Source organism: Ylistrum balloti, unplaced genomic scaffold, assembly GCF_031769215.1.
Source record: "Ylistrum balloti isolate Yb309-2 unplaced genomic scaffold, AGI_CSIRO_Ybal_v1 Utg370258, whole genome shotgun sequence".
In the NCBI taxonomy this organism is placed as follows: Eukaryota; Metazoa; Mollusca; class Bivalvia; order Pectinida; family Pectinidae; genus Ylistrum; species Ylistrum balloti.
The window spans coordinates 113,073-119,072 of NW_026782204.1; positions in this window are offsets into that span (position 1 = coordinate 113,073).

Here is a 6,000-nt window from a genome sequence, read left to right on the forward strand (position 1 = left end):
TAAACACGCCGCCATCGAAATTACGATTGTTGCCGAACCACGTCGGAAAGTTCATGACCTGATCTCGCGAGAGTTGAGGTTTCTACTTATAGAGGAAGCACATGCAGATATGTCTTCGGTAAGATTTTGTTTACAAGCATTGTTTGCGAAGTCTTGTCGTAGACTTGAGGTATTTCTGTGATAAACATTCATTTTTTGGGAAATTATTAGAAGGAATATTTAGTTTAGAAACGATACGACGCACAATTATAACGTAAGAATTCAGAACTGGCCTGATGTATTTTTGGAAAAAAAGGAAGCGACTGGTGAACGTCTGTACTGTGTCTGCCATGTTTACACACGCGGAATATGCGCATGCGCAATGTTATCGCTACGAGCGGTAATGTATGAATTATTGTGGGTCCCACATTGTTTATTTTCCGATTTTTAAAATTTTTTATTTAAATTGAAAACAGTCAGTTTTATTTTCTTTAATTAAAGGAAAGTATTTGTTTTGTTGCATATATTACGGGGAAAATAAGATAAAGTTTGTTTTTTTATAGTGATTTTTACGTATATTGGGGCTTTAAGATATCGTGTTTTTTACAAGAGAAATAAAAATTTCTTTCAAAAAATCTCTAGTTTACATAAAGTTCTTACTTATGTTTCACTTTTTTCAAAGTTCTGGTTTAAAATCTCCACATTTCATTGGGCTCTCCATCAACCAATGGTTAGCGTTCATTTGTGACAGGAAATTAACGCTTGAGGAGAGATTACAATCCAGAGATAACGTTATACGTCACTTCCGGTGATTTTGCTTCAGGTTATTTCATGACTCCGAACAACCATTTATGTACAAAAATGTTTTGTCCCTAATCGATAGTGTTGTTACGCGACTATACTGATAATTTTAAAAATCCTATATCTGTCTGTTTTAATACCAATATATGTTTCTTCCAACATTCTTTAAAAAAAAACATCGAAAAACATATATCGTATTTCTAATCAGAAAAAAACGATGTACCAATATATCAGATCTCACGCCTAAACAAAATATTCACGAATCCGACAGAAATTGATCAAGCCATCGACCTTGTCACAATCCCAGTTCGTTGTCCATGATAAATTTTAATGCAAACTTATATGTTGACTTCTAGTCCTAACTCAAATTTCATCCATCAGGCTTGAATTCAGGGACATTGTTTCAATGTTTTTTTTGTTTTTTTTTTTTTTGCGTTTATACCTACATTTTGATCAACTAGACATTTCGAAAATTAAATTTGAAAATTAAAATAACCGTGCAAATATCACTTTACTGTGAGAGGAAATAGATTGCTTAGACGGCTATACACAAACGGAGCGCTATGATTAAAGAGCTGTTCCAGTTTAAATACGCAGTCTTGTCGGAGCGATCGAAGTTTGCTCGTACGGAGCAGAGTATGAGAGGCGTAAAACGGTTAGGTTTAAGATATATGATTGGGCTGTCAAACTAACCCGTTGGAGAGATATCGTTTTTCTGTAACACAACACCATCGTGTCAGTCAGGTCCTATTGTAAATGGTTTATACTGCCAGTGTAGGTCGAACGAATCATGGGCATTTTAAAGAGGTTAGGATGTACATAAAAAAACGTGGAGAATAAAAAAAATTCATAATGAGTGAAAATGACAAAAAAAAAAAAAGGAAATGCTTTGTCAGTATTCAAAGTTGGGCCTTATTTAAGAAAATAATGACGTAATATCGGGGGACGTGATATACAAATATAAGGTGTTATATCAACTAGGCAGGAATCGATGTTTGAAATGAAACGACAAGTTAAATATCCAGGTTTATATGCATACAAACCTCAAGCGATTTATCGAGCGTTCGGTATTTAAACCAACAGGCAGTATATCCAGGTTGAAGAACACAACAATTACAGTATGTTACCAGGTGAAATATACAGAGACTAAAATTAGTTAATTCTCTGAAAAAAAAATGTTTTAATGAACTAAATATTTCACTTTACTTCATGTCCTACTTAGCGTACCCGAAATGGATCTAGCAGCGATTTATTTGATAGAGATCAGCAGGACATTTGGAGTCGTGAGGAGTTTAATTTACGTTTTGAACAAATTGAATTGACTTACCAATCCCAATTTGTCATTACATACTCAAATGAATCAAGAGAGAAACCTTAGACTTTCAAACGCTGTTGTTTGCCAGTATTATCGCCTCGTTAATAGTCAGTGTCACTTTGAGGCTGGGTCTCCTGGTAGTGGCTAGTGGTTTTCCTACTGAACAACATACGGGTGATCCGTCGCACGGAAGAAAAGTCCTCCTCAAGGACAAAACTAAGGTATCACAGCCCGTTCTTGTCTTTCCTGAGAAACAAGATCTGCCACGAGTAAAGCGAGTATCGAACCACACACCTGGAATCTCTACCTCGCGTTGCGTTTGGTAATCACCAGAAACATAAGCAGTACCAAAATGTATTAAAACTTATTTCAAACCAAGAATCATCTTATCGTTCTTTAAAAAGTCTGCTTTTCCGGAGTCTTCAATCAACAGAATATCAAAAGCTTTACCGCAACGGAATTTCGCTTTTAATCATAAACTTTAGAGGTTGAATTTCACTGAAGTAGGGTAATAAAGTCAAATGAATTGAATTAATTTGAAAATTCTTGCTTTACTTCATTTTGCGATTTCATAATAGGCTTTCTCCAAGAAACTACACAATTATTGCTACCTTCATCAGCACAGAGGTTTGACTTACTATCAGGTAAATGCGAACTCTCCAAATTCCATTTCAGACGAAAGTTTCCACAGCGGCAAGCGCAAAGCCAATTGAAGGACTTATTCAAATTGTACACTAAATTGAATTAGGTTGTTAATGAAAATGTCAGTATTTGAGCACGACACTGTTGTCTTATGGAAATTCTATGCATAATGATCAAAATAAAGATTCAATATGGAGAAAAGCTGATAGGTGTTTAGACTTGCATTCCTGGCATCCCTTTGATGCATTATAAAAGGAATCCCGTACAAGCATTGCTTGTAAATTGATAAATTGAGGTGGAAACCACAAAGGCATAGCATTACACGGCTAACCTCGATTATGCATTCGTGTATTAACCGTGTTTGCAAAAATCCAGGAAAATGGAGAGTATGTTTGTACTCTAAGAAGTGAATCGTCAGCTCTGGGCATATGAATGACCTTGTACATGTATAAAGTGCTAAATCAACTTTTCTTCTTTGTCTATCAGAAAGTAACTGTGTGGCAATCGATTTCTAAGCAATAGATAAAGACACTCTGTGTCTACATCAAAGCTTCTTTCTTGTGGAGGTTAAAGGTCAAACCAATGTCTAGTCGAACCCTGGCCATTAAAACCAGACGTGTTTATTTCAGAATTGGTTCCTTGATTTCGTCAATATGTGGTCTTGTCTGCAAAATTCTGTTGTGATGATGGAGGTTCTGACAAAGGTTTGTTTATTTTTAGTAACAATTGCCGGTCGTGAAAATTCAGTTCTATAAACCTTTGAGTTTAATCGATAATGATTCGGCATTATTTTGCCTTGTCAGGTCATTAAATTTAATCTACTGAGGGAGAATTGATCAAAATGTTATTAAAGACAAAACTGTCTTTACCATTTATGTACCTCATTGTTCAAAAGACTTCCATTTGGAATGTTGTTTTCGTATTTTCCATTTGTTTAAAGAGGCGATGTCTATGACATAAATATAAAAAACCTGTAAACTCTGAAGCTCGCAAATTTCGGGGTTTTTTTGCGATGGTGCAAAATAATCATTGAATGTTGACATCAACATATATATATAACACTTCAACACACCGTGGACATTGCACGTAGATTGTTGGCGTAACAAAACACACAAAAAACCGCAAAAGCACATAACTAATATATATTGGTGTGATGAACAAACCGAACGGATTGGGCACCAGACAGTTCAATATTGTAAAAGTCATTTCAGATTTACGTATATTACGAAATGATGTATTTTTTTTAACAAAAGTTAAATCTAGGACATTTTAAAACCAGTTACAAAATGCATGTATCGTCGTTTCGATGACTGCACTGTCACCTTCATGAGACAATGAATATAAAGGTTCATGGGTGCCCTTTCTTTTATGAGTATTCCAGTGACAAGACCGTGGTCATTCGTTTGGTGGAATTGACAATGGAGTCACTGAAATGCCTCATACTTCTAAATGGTTCCAATTTATAAAAAATCTATTCAGTATACTTATACACTAATTCACAAAAACAACCGCGTTTCATCTTGACACGGATTCTGATAGACATAAAAGTTCTAAAAATATGAAAGAAAATCACTGAAACCAATATGATTGAGATGTTTCATACTTGTTTACCCAGTGTGATGAAAAAGGGTGGCTTAAACGTACAAACATCAAGTAATGACCCTGCCCTTTTTGTAAAGAAGTAGGGAATGCGTTTTCGAATAATCTTCTCGAAAACATTGTAAGGGAATCTATTATTTTCAATATTTACTAATTAGAGATTTCATTAATAAGCAATTCTTGCTTTGTTCAACATTTCAATGAAAGATATCGGGGAGAAAATGGATATTACCCAGAGTTGTCAAGACTGAAGCTCTAAGGGAGCATCACTTTGTGCTTACAATCGTCACCTCACGTGATACAATCTGTTCGGCTTTTCTTTCCTGATATTGTAGCTTACGGAGTCTGAAAGGTAAAATGAAAATGCTACAACATACATTTTGTTTGCTTGTCCTCAAAAGGTTTGTCTGCCTAAGTCAGATCAAACTCGATACGAATCTTGTTCCGGTGGACGTATTGTCGCCTCATGAGGATTTGTGTTCACGTCACATTAAAAAAATCAGCTTTCGAAACAGACTTTTAAAAAGTCACATGGGCAATGTGTATTACAAATCGAGAATTCTATCATTCAGTGAATAGACATACATTGACGTATATGAGAGAATCGTTAACACCTCGACGCCCGTCGTTGGTTCAAACTGAATTGTCATGTGTTTTGTTATTGTTTCGAGTAACAGACAAGTCATGTAAGGCCGGATGTCCGTGAGTGAAACCAAAAGAGAAAACATGATAAGAAATATCAAAGAAAATTCCGGCTTATCAATAAAATCCTAATTTTAACCCTAATTTGATGGAAGCACTTCACAAGAAAGATTGTCCCGGAGAGTGACAAGTTTTGGTTTCCTTGACGACATCCGCATTGTAAGCATTGGGCAATCGTAATAAACGTCATGCTCCTCAATAAGCAATAAACATTTGATATTGCACAAGGGATTAGAATATTTCCTAATGAAACTGTTGTAAAGTCCTTCATTATCCTCGCCAAGCTCTCTTCTCTATCTCTAGAAACGCTGTGTTGAGAGTTTGTCAGTTGTTGCATCTGCCACAGAATTTGTGATATGGGGAACAAGCCTACGATTAGCGTATGTACTGTGACGTGCAAGCAACATATATTGAAATAGGAGGGAAAAACAGTGGGCGGAGTGAGGATTTTACAAAAGTCACCTAATTCAGCAGCATTTGTAATACAGGGTTAAGATTTAGACTGCATTATAATCTTGATTTGTCATTCTAGGACTTGCCAGTGATGCTACATCATACAGCTGTTTTGTCCTTCTAGGACTCGTCAGTGATGCTACATCATACAGCTGTTTTGTCCTTGTATGACTCGTCAGTGATGCTACATCATACAGCTGTTTCGTCCTTCTAGGACTCGCCAGTGATGCTATGTTGAGGAGACTGATGAAAATCTAATGATTGAAAAGAAAAACAAACAAGTGACAAAATCTAGATTGGGCGGTGCACTAGTCCCTTTATTCAGTAAAGCCATTAAACATGTGATATTTGTTGAAACCACACTTCAACTAGAGTATTCTCAAGGATTTCGTTGTTTGTTTGGTCAAGCAGATTTTAAACATTCTGAAATATATGCAGTATGATAAATTGAATGTTATGCTTAAATTGAGAGTAAAACAAATAGATTAGAAATTGTTACAAAAGTTGAA